Raw genomic sequence first — 18,039 nt, 5'->3', positions numbered from 1 at the left:
GGTTGGAGCCTGGTCATTTGTGCCTTGAGTGAAAATTCTGCATTGATTTGTTCTATGATCCTTTTGTTTGTTTTCCTGGCTGTCCATGGTCTCCTCAAAAGTCTTCTCCAGCACCAAAGTTCAAAAGCATCAATGCTTTTTCTACCTTGCTTCTTCAAAGTCCAGCTTTTGCATCCATAGAGTGTCATGGGAAAAAGCATCATCTGAATGGTTCTAATCTTTGTAGGTATTAGGTAAAGACACACCACGGCATCTAAATATCCTTTCCAAGGCCTTCACTGCAAGCCTACCAAATTCTAGTCTGTGGTGTATTTCTTGACTGCTGGATCCTTCACTAAAGGGAAGGATCCTAAAAGGCAGAAGCTATCCACCACATCAGTGTCTTCATTGTCATTTCTGAGGCTGGTTGCTGTACCCATTGTCATTAGTGTAGTCTTCTTGATATTTAGTCATCTTCCCATTTTTTCACTGTGCTCCTTGACTTTCATTACTAGAGCTTGCAGATCATCCACATTCTCAGCTCCGATGCACCACTGATCAGAAGCAATTAGGGGGATTTCTGCTGCTTCACTATGCCAGGGGTTCACAACCTGTCATCCTCAGATGTGGCTGAACAACAGCTCCCATCATCCCCAGCTACAATTTATAATGGCTGGGGATGATGGGAGTTGTAGTTTAGCAACAGCTGGAGTGCCAAGGGATCCAGGGTTATGCAATGCCACATTCATAGGCTCCAGGTTAGGGCTGTGCTATGACCCTGAACCCGTCTGCCTGGGAGACAGGGGTAGAGGATCCAAGAGAGCAGCCTGATCAGGAGGCACCACTACCAACCCAGGCACCTTGAGACTCTAAGCAAATGAACCAGAAGAACTCCCATCAACGTCAATGTTCCCTGTAACTGGGAATCCCAGATGTTGTTGACTACAACTCCCAGCATCCCCAGCTAGAGTAGCCATTGGCTGGGGATTATGGGAGTTGCAAACAGGGAAAGGGGCACCTTTTAAAAGTGGCGATTCTCTTGTACTTAGCAGGAGGACAGCAACTGGCCCTATCCAACCCCAGCACATCATCCCTCCAGTGGCTGTTGCTGGTGTCTATCCTACGTTCCTTTTTAGACTGTGAGCCCTTTGGGGACAGGGAACCATCTTATTAATTAATTACCTGTGTAAACTGCTTTGGAAATGTTTGTTGAAAAGCATTTGTTGAAAAGCAGTATATAAATTTTGGTAGCTGTAGTTGTAGTCAACAACATCTGCGAATCCCTGTTACAGGGAACACAAATCAGCACCCCAGGCAAGACAAGAGAACACAGTCCTACTGGCTTCCACTGGTTGGGATGAGTGTCTCAGGGACCTGGTCGTGTGGTAGCAAACATGATTTGTCCCTTTAGCTAAGCAGGGTCCACCCTGGTTGTATATGAATGGGAGACCGGATGTGTGAGCACTGCAAGATATTCCCCTGAGGGGAGGGAGCCGCTCTGGGAAAAGCATCTGCATGCTTGGATGCAGAAGGTCCCAAGTTCCCTCCCTGGCGGCATCTCCAAGAGAGGGCTGAGAGAGATTCCTGCCTGCAACCTTGGAGAAGCCGCTGCCAGTCTGGGTAGACAATACTGAGCTAGATGGACCAATGGTCTCACTCAGTATATGGCAGCTTCCTATGTTCCTATGACCTACCTGCCATCATAGAACTCCCCCCTCACCTTGTCTGGATGCAACTGGTCTGGAGGAGAGTTGATCTTGGGGTAGCAAGCATGAATTGCCCCCTTTGCTAAGCAGGGTCCACCCTGGTTGGCATTTGAATGGGAGACTCCATATGTGAACACTGTGAGATATTCCCCTTAGGGGATGGGGGTGCTCTGGGAAGAGCAGAAGGTTCCAAGTTCCCTCCCTGGCATCATCTCCAAGATAGGGGTGAGAGAGACTCCTTCCTGCAGCCTTGGAGAAACCGCTGCCAGTCTGTGTAGACAATACTGAGCTAGATGGACCGAGGGTCTGACTCAGTATATGGCAACTTCCTGTGTTCCTAATGTCAGGACAGATTTCCTTTGTCCTTCAGATCCCCCTTTCCAGCACTTCCTTATTCCTTATAAAGGAAAAGCACATGAGGTCAAGGAGTTCTCAACTGTGGATTGCAATAATGAGAGATGCAGTCTAACATCCAGGTAACCAAGTGTTTGATCCCCTCCATGTGCCCCCTCCATTGGGTACACATTGCTGCCAAACAGCAGTCAGTTATAAAGTCCCAAAGCAGGATTCGGAATAAATACTCCCACAGGTGCCAGGAAACGATTAAACCCAGAAAAAGAAGTTTTGGGAAAGAAACTTTTGAAACACACAGGAGTGGAGGAATTCTTTTAAAATATGTAAATGAGCTGAAATTTAAGGCCCCTCATTAGTGAGGCTGGTGAATGGATTAGCAGGGAAGGAATCTGACAAGACCCCTTCAAGAAACCGGCACCCAAATTGCCAACGCCTATTAAATACCGACAGTGCTGACTTCTGTAAAGCTCTGTGTTTTAAAGCCTGTTTTGAATCTTTAGCGGAGAACCGAAGGCATCTTTAGTGGAGAACAATCGCACCAGTAATAATGATTAGTAATTAGCAGAATGTTGACTGTTCTGAGATCAAGGAATTGTTGCGGATAAACTTGTCCTCAACGAGGAGCCATTCAGATACAGTGCTGCTTCTTAATTATCTGTTATTATTGTTAAGGCTGCTAATGCCATAATGAAGTGAAGACAAAAGTTGTAGCAATGCAAAAAGATTGAGTTTCTGGATGAATCATGGAATTTTTTCACAAGCTGGAGTTAGAGGTACCCCTGCTTACTGAGCAAAGAGGCACCTCTTTAAAGTGGTGATTCTCTTGTATTTAGCAGGGGGAGAGCAACTGGCCCTATCCATCCCCAGCACAGCATCCCTCCAGTGGCTGTTGCTGGTGTCTATCTTGTGTTTCTTTTTCAGATTGTGAGCCCTTTGGAGAGGGAGACATTTTCATTCATTTATTTTCATATCTATATAAACCGCTTTGGGAACTTTTTTTTGAAAAGTGGTATATAAGTATTTGTCGTATTCGTACAGCATAAAAGCTCAGTTTTCAGGTACTGTGGCCCATAGCTTCCTCCAGGGCTCTGAAAAAGCAGACGCTGTTTCCAATATGCGAGACGTTACAATGTTGTCAATAAATTTATGAATGGCGATGAGGTTCTGTTAGTGACTGTTTTTTTAAAAAGGGATCTTGGCCTTTTAAATGGCGTGTGCCTGTTTACCTGCCATGAGCCTTCAAGAGTGTGCCCAGTTAGAAATCCCCAGTAAATAAATTGGATTGATCTGCCTGACATTAAAAGCCATTTGAAGATTTACAGCGACCTGATTGCTGAATTTATGCAACATCCCAAAGGACTCGTCTCCAAGAGGAGAGACAGCATGCTCAGTACTGCCCTCCAGTGGCCATTATTTTTGCAATGTTCACAGACCTTAATGATGTTTCTAATTCCTTGTCATTATATAGATACATCAAATTTAATTATTGCACAGATAAAAGCCATCCTGCATTGCGTGCAGATTTGAACTGACTGCTTGTCTAACCAACACCTTCAAATTCATATCACTTAAACTTTTTTTAAAAAATCACCCTACATAGCTAATACGTTTGATTTTGTCAAGATGGGGGTATTACTAGCTAAAATCACTCAAGCTGTTTTAATAGGGCAGCTGTGGAAGTGACCCCTAAGCAAGCACACCAACAAAAAGGGAAAGGACCAAGGAGAATTTCCCATCATGCCTTAAAAACACTCAAACTTGCCTGGGTGTGTTATGTTTTGCCCTGTACAAGTCTGGTTCTAGACCCATTGCTAGTCTGATTTAGTTATTGTGTTTACATGCTCCACACCTTCTGGAGCAGCAGGAAGTTCCAGGGGCAAGCTTTTACAGCACTGATTTCCTTGGGAGGAGAGATTGCTGGAAACATAGTCGTGGATTTGTAATATCTGTTTACTTACAAGTGGGGCATGGGAGAGGAAGCAGGTAACCAGAAAAAAGTGCCCTTCTCCCCGCCCTTCTCATTTCTCCTGTTCCCCAGGCCCCAGTCACTGAATGCCAGAGAACTGCCAGCTTCAGGGAGCTAGCATCCTCCTCCCCGCCAGAAGGAATGCTGCTCCCAGTGCCCATTTGCTTGAGATCAGAAGAGTTAGAGGAATTGCTCTCTCGCCTTTATCACCAGCTGAGGAGCAAGAGATATGTGCTTCAGATATGGGAACATAGGAAGCTGCCATATACTGAGTCAGACCATTGGTCTATCTAGCTCAGTATTGCCTTCACAGACTGGCAGCGGCTTCTCCAACATTGCAGGCAGGAGTCTCTCTCAGCCCTATCTTGGAGAAGCCAGGAAGGGAACTTGGAACCTTCTGCTTTTCCCAGAGCAGCTCCATCCCCTAAGAGGGGAATATCTTCCAGTGCTCACATGTGGTCTCCCATTCAAATGCAACCAGGGCTGACCCTGCTTAGCTATGGGGACAAGTCACGCTTGCTACCACAAGACCAGCTCTCCTCTCTGTGGGCTGTGCCTGGGCGGTGAGCCCCAGCACTGGCAGCCATGCTGGCAGTAAGAAGACCTTTTTACGAGCGCTCTTGCTTCCCCCCCGTCCATCGCTGAACTGGTCTGCTCGAACCGGGCTTGGTTCAGTTCAACCGTGGACCAAACCCACCCCCGTTTCGGTCTATGGTTGAACCTCTGCACTGGTCCGGTTTGAGGCGAACCGGTTTCAGTGCCAAACAGTTCAGGCAGAACCCTATATGAACACACGTCCCCACACATGCACACATATTGTGCCCTGGGCTTGCTCCCTGACAGTGTACCTCTGTGGCTGCTCGGGGGAATCAGACAGGGACAGTTTTGTGTTTTGTATTTGACCGAGAAAGGAGCGAAAGCATCAGAGTGGAGAAATAAAAGCATGCGCACCCAGGCAGAGAAAAAACAAATATCATTTCCATGATTCCTTTAAGGCAGCTGACAGCTGGGCATGGGAGCGACATGGGGAGCATCTAATAGCTGTCAGGGCAGCCGCTGCTGTTCTGGAAGCACCTGTTTTACCCTCCCGGGCCTGGGAGCATGTCGAGGAGGTGCCTGGCCCACGGTGATCTCCTTTCACTGCTGACAGCCTCCTTTGATGGTCCTTGCTCAGAGGCCCACAGCCGCTCGTGGCACCCCACTGCGGCCCCCCTTTTGAAGTCACATCAGTCTTCCGAAGAGCCCCATTCCAAAAGCACAAGCCATAGCTTATTTCTAAGATGAATTCGGAACACTGGAAGCTTCCTATATCAGTTCAGGAGAGGAGAGCTGGTCTTGTGGTAGCAAGCATGACTTGTCCCCTTAGCTAAGCAGGGTCTGCCCTGGTTACGTATGAATGGGAGACTAGAAGTGTGAGCACTGTAAGATATTCCCCTCAGGGGATGGAGCTGCTCTGGGAAGAGCATCTAGGTTCCAAGTTCCCTCCCTGGCAGCATTTCCGAAGACAGGGCTGAGAGAGATTCCTGCCTGCAACCTTCTAGTTTATTGTTCTCAATTTTTAGCTTTTTCTTAATAACTTTTTAATTTGAAACTTTTCAAAAAATTATAATTTTGATTGTTGTAACCTGGGCTTTTAAGATGTTTAACTTAACTTGTTTAAATTTATTCGTCTCTTCTTTTACATTGTATCTGTTTTATTAATATTGGCCGCAGCAAGCACTAGTGTACTGGAGGGGTGAGGTATACATGTTTTAAATAAATAAATAAAATAAATAAGCCGATTTGGGACAGTGCTTCCCAAACAGGGCAATGCATGCAGAAGTTTCTGTGTTTAGTCCCTAGCATGTCTTGGAAGGAGCATATCAAGAAGCAGAGATGAGAAGGTTTCTTTCTGAATTATAATAGATAGGATAGCATCTTAATGACCCATCTTAAGCATAGGGGACTACCATGCCACTAGAGAACCCTGATAACGGAGCAAAGAGATGCCTTTTAAAGTGGTGATTCTCTTACATTTAGCAGGGGGAGAGCAACTGGCCCTATCCAATCCCAGCACAACATCTCTCCAGTGGCTGTTGTGGGTATCTTGCCTTATGTTCCTTTTTAGATTGTGAGCCTTTTGGGGACAGGGGACCATCTTATTTATGTATTATTTATTTTTCTATGTAAAGCACTTCATGGACTTTGGTTGAAGAGCGGTATATACATATCTAGGACCAACAAACGGAAGTACTTTTTCACACAACGCATAATCCACTTGTGGAATTCTCTGCCACGAGATGCGGTGACAGCCAACAACCTGGATGGCTTTAAGACAGACTTGGATAACTTAATGGAGGGGAGGTCTATCATCGGCTACTAGTCGGAGGGCTATAGGCCACCTCCAGCCTCAAAGGCAGGATGCCTCTGAGTACCAGTTGCAGGGGAGTCACAGCAGGAGGGAGGGCACGCCCTCAACTCCTGCCTGTGGTTTCCAGCGGCATCTGGTGGGCCACCGTGCGAAACAGGATGCTGGACTAGATGGGCCTCCTTGGGCCTGATCCAGCAGGGCTGTTCTGATGTTCTTATGTTCATATTTGTAGTAGTAGTGACAGCAGCAGCAGCAGTCTGGCTCTACATATGGCAGCTCCATATGTTCTTAACCTCTGGGGTGCACTTAACATAGGATATGTCAATGTCAAGGTGATACTGAGTCACTTGGACTATGAGGTCCAACATAGCTATCACACCACTTTATGTAGTGCTGAGGACCTAGAGCATGGAGGCATATGTGATAGCTGCACAAACATCACATCAGCTGGAAAATGTGTCACACACTTTACACCACGAAGTGGCTAAGGATCCTCTAAGGGATTGCTTTCACTGAGGCAGTCTGCTTTTTCTTTCTAGGAAGAGCTGTTCAAATCTCGCTCACATCTTCATCAAAGGGATACCATATTTTCCCAACTTGAAGTTCTTAACAGGAAAGCAATTTTAAAAAGCGTCGAGAGAAGTAAGCTGCACACATGCACGTGCACACACACACACACACACACACACACACACACACACACACACCCCTCTTCTCTTAAATGTCAGCAATATTAATGTGGCCAAAGGGGCGAGAAGTGAGGGAAACGCATTCGAAGCTGCTAGCAAAGTCTATAACTATCAGTTATAAAATGCATACCTGGGCAATTATACAGCAGAACGCCAGAAATGCTGGTTGCCAGTCAGAAATGTGACTTAGAATACACAGGAAAGTGAAAACCAGAGCTGGGAAGGAAAGAAGGAAGGAGCAGAAAAGGGATATGCAGCAAAGGGAACTTTGATCCTGCAGACTATGAGGGACTCAGTATTTTGAGAAACAGTGTGGTGTAGTGGTTAGAGTGTTGGACTAGGACTAGGGAGAACTGAGTTCAAATCCCCATACAGCCATGAAACTCAGTGGGTGACTCTAGGTCAGTCACTTCTCTCTCAGTCTAGCCTACTTCCCAGGGTATTATGCGGATAAGCATAATCATGTGCATTGCTCCTTGGAGAAATAGCAGAATATAACTTATGAATGAGTAGCTAAAAGACAAAACTATGGATCAGGAAATCCCAGGTTTGAATTTCACTGCTGTCAGGACCTCATGAAATACCATTAGATAAAGCCACTCTTTCTTACCCTCCACCCCTCCCCCATCTTCAATGCTGGGATAGTAAAACCGCTCTACCCTACAGGGATAGATTGGTCGCATTCGCATGTCAGGTGGAACTGTGGGCGAAAAGGACCCATGGTTCCACTACCCCCATCTTCTGCTCTCCTGTCCGCATTTGGACAACAGTGTCCTCTCTGCAGTCAGTGAGACTGCAGAGAGGAAGGGGAACTGGCGGGGTCTGCTTCCTTCTCCGCACAGCCAATCAGGGAGGGAGATCAGGAGGAGCTTCCTCTCTCAACTTCAGTCCAGCCGAATGTGGCCTCTAGTGCTGCATTCGGATGGAACAGAGGCTCCGTTTGCCCTCAGTTTGGAGCAGCGAAACTCAAACTCACTGCAAACCAAGGGTTCAAATTGGAGTCTCCAGAGAGCAACCTTGGGTCCCGTAATAGACGGGACCAGAGTTGCATGCATTCGGCTGTAAGGAAACCGCAGGTCCCTACAACTCTGGCCCCACATTAAGTGTGAATGCAGCCAGTATGGATTATTACAAGACGATACACTTGAGCGCTTGAAAGACTATTATGCAAGTAAAATACTTGCTTCTAGGACTCACACCTTTTGGTCTGGTGGGGCTCCTACACCTTTAAGAGCAGACTGGTTGGCAGAAATTAAACAGGTGCAGCTCTCTCCAACATACAAGTGAAAGGACAGGAAAAACCTATAGCATTCAGTTTATCCCTGTCAAGCAGCTATTAAAAAGCACACTATCGGGGAACCGGCACATGAGCAGATGAGGAGCAGAGTGGCGGCACCCTTCCTGGACCCCGTAGGAGCTCCTCCAGCCTCCTCACCAGCTAGGAGAGTCTGCAGATGATCCTCCTGTGCTCATGAGACTACGTCACAGCTGGACAGCATAATCTCATGAGAATCCGAGCCACTCTCACAGGAGATCAAGCGGAAGTCTCGCGAGACACAGCTGTCTCGCAAGATTGACTCGACATTATGGTGCCTATATAAGGCAGGCCTGGCCCATGATGAGGCGCTAGTGCAGGACGAGGGCTAGAAGAGGCAGAAGTTCAATGAGTCCTCTGAGATAGCCTTCGGTAGGCTGCACAAAAGGGGAGGCTCGCCTGTGAAGTTAACAGGCTGGCCGCGATGGACGGAGGGTGGCTCCTCCTCATGGCCAAAGTACTCTGAGGTCAGGGCATCTCTACTACTGATTGTCCCACCATGTGGAGGTGTTACACATACCAGGAGTCTTGCCCTTAGAGGGCCTCTGTCAACATCGGCATGGCAGCTGGATCTTTTCCTACCACTCAGAAAAAGATGCACCTGTTGCATTTCTGTCTAAAATGTGGATTTGAAAACAACAACAACAACAACACCTTGGGCATCGATTAAATTACAACACATCAACTACAGAAGGCCACACTACTCAGGACAGCATGAATACCCTCCCTGGCATCTCCAAGACAGGCAAGAAAGGAGGCACCCAGACCAGGGAGCTCTTGTCCTCAGCTCGTGAAAAGACCAACAGCCTGAGATGTTTTATTAACCGATTAATCTCCTGTAATTTGCTTCATTTAATATTGTAAACTGCTTTGGGTGCCTTTGTCAAGGCAGAAAGGTGGTATAAAAATGTAGCAAATAAATAATAAGATAAGGCTGGGAGAGATTCCTCCCTGCAACCTTGGAAAAGCTGCTGCCAGTCTGTGTAGACAATACTGAGCTTTTTGGACCAATGGCCTGACTCAGTAGAAGGCAGCTTCCTGTGTCCCTAGGTTGTTAAAGGAGGAGAGCTGGTCTTGTGGTAGCAAAGGAAAGGACGTTCTTGGATAGCTTTATTTCAAACCTGGCCAAAGTCTGGAAGCGAAATTTCGCCAAAGTGAAATGCAAAAGAGAATTGCAGGGTTCTTGGAAGAAGAAAAGGTCAGGGAATTTTTGTAGCTCATTTCTCCACATCCCTGGGCCAAACTCAGCTATGTCTAGTGAAAAGGTGTGCTCTCACATCTTATAGTAATACACAAGGGCAATTTACATGATTGGCATTAGGGCAGGAGAAACGGCCTACACAAATTTGTGAAACGGGTGCACTCCCAATTTTCAATCATGTGTTCGATAAAGAAAAGGTTGAGACAAGGAGCATAACTTGTCCCCTTAGCTAAGCAGGGTCCACACTGGTTGCATATGAATGAGAGACTAGAAGTATGACCACTGTAAGATATTCCCCTTAGGGGATGAGGCCATTCTGGGAAGAGCATCTAGGTTCCAAGTTCCCTCTCTGGCTTCTCCAAGATAGGGCTGAGAGAGATTCCTGACTGCAGCCTTGGAGAAGTCGCTGCCAGTCTGTGAAGACAATACTGAGCTAGATGGATCTATGGTCTGACTCAGCATATGGCAGCTTTCTATGTTCCTATGTTCCTCAGTTTGCTTCCTTGCCATTTCAACTCATGGGTTCTAGTCCTGCCCTCAGGATCAACAGAGCAAACGTCTTCTCTTTTTCCGGTCTGACAGCCCTTCGGATATTTGAAGACAGGTCTCATATCTCCACTTCGTCTTCTCTTCTCCAGGCCGAACATCCCCAGCTCCTTCAATCATTTGGACTTGGTTTCCAGACTCTCACCATCTTGGTTCCTGTTCTCTGACCTCATGGATGCCTTTTTCTAATTCAGGTGTATTCATGCCCAAATGCATTAAAAAATAACCCCAAACCCTTATTTTAGATGCACTAACTAAACTCTCCAGGATCACCTCTCTTGGCCAGTTGTGCACCATCCTGCGAGGTCTTCTCAACAGGCCCTTCTTAGTGTCCCGGGCCCTGGTGCAGTGCATGGTGCCTGGGCTCGTAGGAAGGCCTTCTCTGTGGCTGCCCCTCTTCTTTGGAACCCCCCCCCCGCCAGATTTGTTCACCCCCCCCTTAGTTGCTTTTAAGGTCCTTCTTAAGGCTTAACTTTTGCCCTTTAATTTTTAATTTTTTAAAAAAATTGTTATTGGCATGGTTGTTGTATGTTGTTCACTGCCTAGAGTCTTTGGAGGAGGCAGTATACAAGAAAATTTTAATTAGATAGATAGATAGATAGATAGATATGTATTCCCTGCCCATTAATGATTTGTTTTGCAAACCTCCCATTCTCTGACTGGGGATTTATTCATTTGAAATATTCATGGCTCTGTTGTAATATCTGAGGCAGTTCACAGCATAATTAAAGCATCCAGCAAAAACAGGATGCAAATCAAAACATCAATTCAGTGACAGCCGAAAAGCAAATTTAGCCAGGTTTCTCTGAAGTATCATTGAACATCTAAAAGAGTTTCCAAATCAAGAGGCAATAAACTTCACTAAGAGTCTGTGAGAGGAGCAGAAACGTCAGTTGAAGTCTCAAAGCCATAAGGGGAGATGCCAGACAAATGGATGAGGGAAGGCCAGACAAATGGATGCCAGACAAATGGATGAGGGAAGGCATTGAGGTCCCCCAGTGGAGAAGCTTTGCCCTTAGCCCTTAGCCCCACTCTTAGTTGTGTGTGCACACCACACCTCAACAGATGGGGACACTCTGAGCCAGACCTCTGATGAACATCTGAATAGCTGGGCAAATGTCCCAGCAAAACACCCTCTTTGTCCATTGCCCAGTGACTGAGGCCTCTTCCAGTTATTGATGAATTTCAATTTCAGTGCACCTTACCATGGAAAATAAAACACGACATCCACACTAGAAAGAAGGAGGTCACATAATATTCTTATCACCAACTGCTGACCACCTGTAACAATCTGTGGAACAACCACCTTTATTCTAACTTGGAAACAGGCAACTGTTTCATGGATTGTTGCAGATTGCCAGAAGATGGCGCTGAGAAAATTACGCAATGTCCTTTGCAGGGTAGATTTCCCATTTTATTTTTCATGGTAATTAGTTGGAGCATAACAGGTGTCTTCCCTCTTTCTAATCTGAGCACTGAACCACTGAGACACTAAAGGAATGTGGAAACCCATGAGTGTGGGGTGTGGGTATATACTTGAGAATCATTGATGATAAACAAGGAAAGTAGAACACGAGGCTTGATCACAGGGGAGTTCAAATGGGCTTAGGGGACACCTATAGGACATGCAAGGAGGATTTAATGTGTTTAGCTCAACAATTAATAATGAATGTTTTGGAAAGATCTGAGACAACTATAGGATAAGAAGCAGAAGGCTGGAGGAAATGAAAAGGTAGCACTTGAAGGTTTCTGATCTCAGAAGTGCAATCTCTTTTCGTGCAACATGCAATTAATTCCCTGTTAGAAGATATTATGAAGACAGAGAGGCTAGAGGGTCTATGGTTTTTAAAAATAGCTTTTACAATAGTTCACCAAGGGAGCTTTTTAAAAATAGCCCTTTCATTTTGGACTGATCAATAATCTTTGATCAAAGATGTCAAGATAAAGGAAAGTTGTGGGTACCTAAACAATCAATGCTACAAGATGCCAGCTTTCCAAAAACCTCTTCGCTTGGAGAAACTGGAAGAGCTTGTAAGATTTCCCATTTCACAGGATCACCAGTCAGTGGTCAACATCCTAACTAATGCACATGCACAGGGCCAGCCCTAGGGTTTTTGACATCCTAGGTGGTTTGACTTTGCCCCCCGCAGGTCAAATGGCTAGTCTGCATGAATGACCAGTACCAGTTATTGACTAGCCCATGCTGGTTAGGGGATACAGCAGGAGAGGGAAAAGAGCTGAGGGGTTAAGAGCCTGCCCAACATCCACCCTTCCTCTATTTCTGCTGCCTCCCTCTCCTCAGCACTTCAGGACCTGAGATCCCAGGGCCAAACAATTTTGCTGTTTCCCTGAAAGGCAGATTTTAAGAGTCCTGTGAGGAGATTCCCTCCATGACTAACCAAGCCTGACCACAGCCAAGCCAAGCATTGTGTGCACCACTTAACTTAGGCCACATTCGCATGTCACATGGAACTGAGGATCTAACAGACCTGAGGTTCTGCTCCTCCCCACCCACTGTTCTCCTGTCCGCATTCGGATGAAAGGGAGAGCATCCTCTCTGCAGCCAGTGAGATTACAGAGAGGGGAGGGGCAACTGGCTTGGTGGGCTTCCTTCTTGCTTGAAGGACAGCCCATACAGCCAATCATGGAGGGAGAGAGGGAGGAGCTTCCTCCCTCAACTCCAGTCTGGCAAAATGCAGTCTCCGGTGCTGCATTCAGATGAAACAGAGGCTCTGTGGACCCTTGGTTTTGAGCAGCAAAACTCACTACAAACCAAGGGTTCAAATTTGAGTCTCTGTGGTGAGACCTTGGGCCACTGTAGGAATGGTATCAGAGTTGTATGCAGGGAACCTTAGGCCCCAGCATCTCCGGTTCTTTGTTAAATGCGAATGCGGCCTATTGTCTTCAGCCCAAACATTTGAAAAACCAGGGTGGAGGCTCCCACCTGAGCAGCTGGCCCGGTAACTGAGTGGAATGAGGCAGGGAGGGGGCAGGGGCAGAAGGGAGGAGGAGGAGGAGGAGGAGAGCTAGGAGACCAGCTAGGAGGTGGGCCCTGCTCTCTCGACTTCTGCCCAAGGATCTGTGATGCCCCCATGAACTTGTGCCCCAGGCAACCCTTTAGGTTTGCCTGGTGGATGGGTGGGTCCTGCACATGTAGCCAAAAACTCTAGCATGCCTGCTGCTGAAGTGTGAGACTCAAGTTTGTGGGGTGGGGGCCTTTTTGTCTATGCCAGTAATAAGCTTATTCACACACTAGAAGTGGCTGGGGCAACTCATGTCATCTGGAGCTCTGGGAGCCCTCCGGTCTTGGCTGCTCCAGACCTTCCGAACCTGATTTCGCGACACGATACTTTACCGAGGTAGACCAGTAGGGGATGGTGTGAGTGATTGTCCCGCGTAGCAGGGCTCCCAACTGGCTGCCGCCATTTTAGGCAGTGAGCCATTGGAAGGAGTAACTCTGCAGAGAGGAGAGTCGCTATAGTGAGAGCAGTCACTCCACTGCTTGCACACTGCCTTCTGGGTCCTTGGAGGACTCAGAGTAGCTTCTACCTCTGCTACCGACACTCTGCTACTCTCTGCCTCATGTGCATGTGGGTGTGTGAGTGGCAGAAGTTTGAGGAACCTCCAGATCATCTATGGAGAGGCAGGTAGGAGCCCACCCTCCCCACCACCCAAGTAAGTGGTTGCAAGAACAACCTTAAGGTCTACCGATTGCCAGAGATTCACCAAGGTCATTCTTAGGGTCTTTCCCAGGGAGGAAGAAAGATCTGAGAGGAATAGAAGTGAGAGGAAATGGAAGTTCCTGTGAGATGCCGGTTCTAACTTCTCACATTTTTCTTCTGGGAGCTTGCCCAGGAAGCAAGCAATAAATACTCAGCTTCTGATGCGATGGAAATCGTGCTTGTAATCCTTTGTTGCCCACGAGTGAGCACTAGACAATCCAATATCTCGTGTTTTGTTCTTTGGGAACAAAATAACATTATTGTTTTGCTTCGCTCTCATCTGCCTCTCGGCCTTCTGGCAGCGGGTGTCATAAACAGCATCAAACAAGATGGCAGGCAGGTGCGATGCAGGGCCCGGCATGCCTTCTGCTGTAGAGCAGAGTGCTTAAGGACTGTTATCACTTCTTAAAACAGAGGAAACATAGGAAGCTGCCCTATACTGGGCCAGACCATTGGTCTATTTAGCTCAATATTGTCTTCACAGACTGGCAGCGGCTTCTCCAAGGTTGCAGGCAGGAATCTCTCTCAGCCCGATCTTGGAGAGGCTGCCAGGGAGGGAACTTGGAACCTTCTGCTCTTCCCAGAGTGGCTCCATCCCCTGAGGGGAATCTCTTCCAGTGCTCACACTTCTAGTCTCCCATTCATAAGCAACCAGGGCAGACCCTGCTTAGCAAAGGGGACCATTCATGCTTGCTACCACAAGACCAGCTCTCCTCTCTTGTATGTATGTATGTACTTATTTATTTATTTATTTATTCATTCATTCTATAGCACCCTTCCAAAAATGGCTCAGGGCAGTTTACACAGAGAAACAATCAATAAATAAGATGGCTCCCTGTCCCCAAAGGGCTCATAATCTAAAAAGAAACACAAGACAGACACCAGCAACAGCCACTGAAGGGATGCTGTGCCGGGGATGAATAGGGCCAGTTGCTCTTCCCCTGCTAAGTAAAGAGAATCGCCACGTTAAAAGGTGCCTCTCTGTTCTTTTGTACCAGCGGCTACCACTTTTTGTCTTTAGCAGTTTAGTTCCAGTTGAGCTTCAAGGCATGTGAGAGATTTTAGCTTCAGGTTCAGCTCTGTTCATTGGGGGGAAACGATCCCTCTCTGAAGTAGATTTTGAGTTTGGTTTCAGATTTGGTTTGCTCTCTGTTTAGAATCACACTGACCTGTAGGAATGCAGAGCTGGGCTTATATTTGTATATCTGGGAAGTATATGCTCATGGGATGCAGGAACATTGAGCAACATCCCATAGCACATGGGGACTATCGACATCCTGTAGGGCAGTAGGGCTCTGCCTCATGAGAGACAACATTTTGCATTCCCTGGCACCAGTGGCACCAGAATAGAAATTGACAGGGGCATAGAAGGGGGCAGCAAGGTGTAGTGGCTAGAGCGTCAGACTAGAACTGGGGAGACCTGAGCTCGAATCGCCCTTCAGGCATGAAACTCACTGGGTGATTCTGGGTTGGTCACTTCTCACCTCACAGGGTTGCTGTGAGGATAAACATAAATATGTATGCTTATCCTTGAAGGAAATGGAGGATATAAATGTAGAAAACAAAACAAATAAAGTGCAAACCCGGGTGGGCAAGTGAGCTGCATCTCACATGTTAGATTTATGAAACAGAAAGTAGGGCAGGTGGTGGTGGGGGCATAGGAACATAGGAAGCTGCCATATACCGAGTCAGACCATTGGTCCACCTAGCTCAGTACTGTCTACCTAGACTGGCAGCAGCTCCTCCGAGGTTTCAGTCAGGAATCTCTCTCAGCCCTATCTGGAGATGCCAGGGAAGGAACTTGGAACCTTCTTCATGCAAGCATGCAGGTGCTCTTCCCAGAGTGGCCCCATCCCCTGAGGGGAATATCTTCCAGTGCTCTCACATGCTGTCTCCCATTCTCATGCAACCAGAGTGGACCCTGCTTAGCAAAGGGGACAAGTCATGCTTGCTACCTCTGTGCTTTGGAATGCATTCTCCACCACATTGCAAGGAGTGACTTCATTGCTGGCTGCAACATTCAATCAGCGATCCAGTCCTTGTGTTTGGTTTTTAACTGTTTTTGCTTTAATTGCTGATTTTAAAGTTTGAACTTGTAAACCACCTAGAGAGTGTAGATGCAATGGCATAGCAGAGCAATACAGAAACAAATAAAAAAATATCTTGCTCCTGGTTGGTGGTCTTTGAAGTTCTTGTAAAAACAAAAAAACAAATTAGATCCCACCATTCTGAGGTCTCTCCACTCTTATCCTCCACTAAAATGTTTGGGAAACGTTTCCTGCCCCGTGCAATGCAGCTCTTTTCTCTGGAATAACAGCCCGGCTCCAGGGTAGGTTCAGCACAGCTTACGACGGAATGTTTTCTTCCCTCTGAACAGAAACAATTAGGTTGGGACAGTCTTGCTTTGCATTTCCAGTGGCCACCTCTCACCCTTGGGGCCTGAGCACTACACGACACTCTTGATTGTCCCTTGTCTGAAGGAATTAAGGACCAGAAAGCCTTCTCCATCATTCGATCGATTCAGTTTAGCAGCCCATTCAAGCTGATCATGCAATGCAATCTGCTCAGCTGCTGGCACCTCTGCCTCCCTCCAGCAGGACCCATCGGCTTTTGCCTCAACCTGTGTCTTGTGTATATCCACATGGAATAACAAATAGGTTGGTGTAGATAATATGCCAATCACTCACTGAAATAAAATGTGCCAGTTGACTCCTATGGGTGGCTAGCATTCCCTGTGTCCTGGCAATGAAGACAGAGGCCCTGACTACATGTTATGCCTGAGGTGCCAGCCGCCAATCCTGCTTGCCCTTGTATCGATGCATGTGGTGTGTCTTTCCTGCATGAGCAAATGAGCATGCATTTTGTGTGAACACTCCGGAAAGCGTGATCCAGCAATCAAGCTGGATCAATCAAGCGGTAATATCCAGTCTGCACACAGTGGATAGGAAGGGGGTGAGCAGTTAGGAACCTGGTATTATAGATTAAGATGCAGGGACATAGGAAGCTGCCGTATACTGAGTCAAATCATTGGACCATTGAGCTCAGTATTGTCTACACAGACTGGCAGCAGCTTCTGCAAGCTTGCAGACAGGAGTCTCTCTCAGCCCTGTTGTGGAGATGCTGCTAGGGAGGGAACTTGGAACCTTCTGCATGCAAGCATGAAGATGCTCTTCCCAGAGCGGCCCCATCCCCTAAGGGGAATATCTTACAGTGCTCTCATGGAGTCTCCCATACAAATGCAAACCAGGGCAGACCCTGGATGTTGGAGTCCAGCCACAGCTGAGGACACAAAGGGAAATAATAGAATTTTAGATTGAAAATGTACCGATCTATATAAATCTGAGCATGGCCCCACCACAGTCTTCAGAGCAGTGAGAAAAGAACCCATGCCCAACCACTAAGCTAACCGGGTGACCAATGCCATCCTCAAATTAATCCCACATCAAATTGATTCATAAATGAATTCAAATTCGGTTTTATGAATTCAATTTTAAGAATTCTCATCTTGGCTGTCTTTGAGAATAGCCATGGATGATAATTTATTGATGCAATTTTATTCTTTTAGCAGTTCTTTCCTGCTGCAGGTGCAGAATATTGGGGGGGGGGGGGGGGAGGATTGTAGAATATTTTTTTCCAAGTATAATTCCCATGTCCTGCTATGTCTCTGTCCATGGTCTTGATATTCCTGCTGATTCCCTTTGTCCTGATTTGTCTCTGTCCATAGTTCTGATTTCTTGCCTGCCATTTCAAAGGAAATGTCCCCTCCACATCATTAATGAAAAACAGCTTTGCGGGTGGGGGGGGGGGGACCTTTCAGCAGACAGACAAAACTGTATGACTCATTATTCTAATGACCACGAAGCCATTTTAAAGAGGCGTTATGAGTCAGATTTATCTCCCCATTACTTCTTGTTGGCATAGTTACTCCCTATTGATAACTGATTCCTAATATATTTTCTTCTCATTTTACAGACTTCACTTATTCTCACTTGGCATAGGTTTGGATAATTGCTATATGCCTGCGTACTAAAAGCTATTCTCCTTCTGTATGCAAATGTCGAGACGAGAAAACATGATCACTCTTGTAATCTCAAGGGGCTTAATGAGTGATTTATTGTCCTTTTTTTTTTTTTTTAGCAGATTTTGCACAATTCACCCAGCCCGCTTTGGTATCATGGAAACCATCCTCACACCAGCACCAGGGCTGTCAT

Source organism: Hemicordylus capensis, chromosome 10, assembly GCF_027244095.1.
Source record: "Hemicordylus capensis ecotype Gifberg chromosome 10, rHemCap1.1.pri, whole genome shotgun sequence".
Taxonomy (NCBI): Eukaryota; Metazoa; Chordata; class Lepidosauria; order Squamata; family Cordylidae; genus Hemicordylus; species Hemicordylus capensis.
This window is presented reverse-complemented; position numbering follows the sequence as displayed.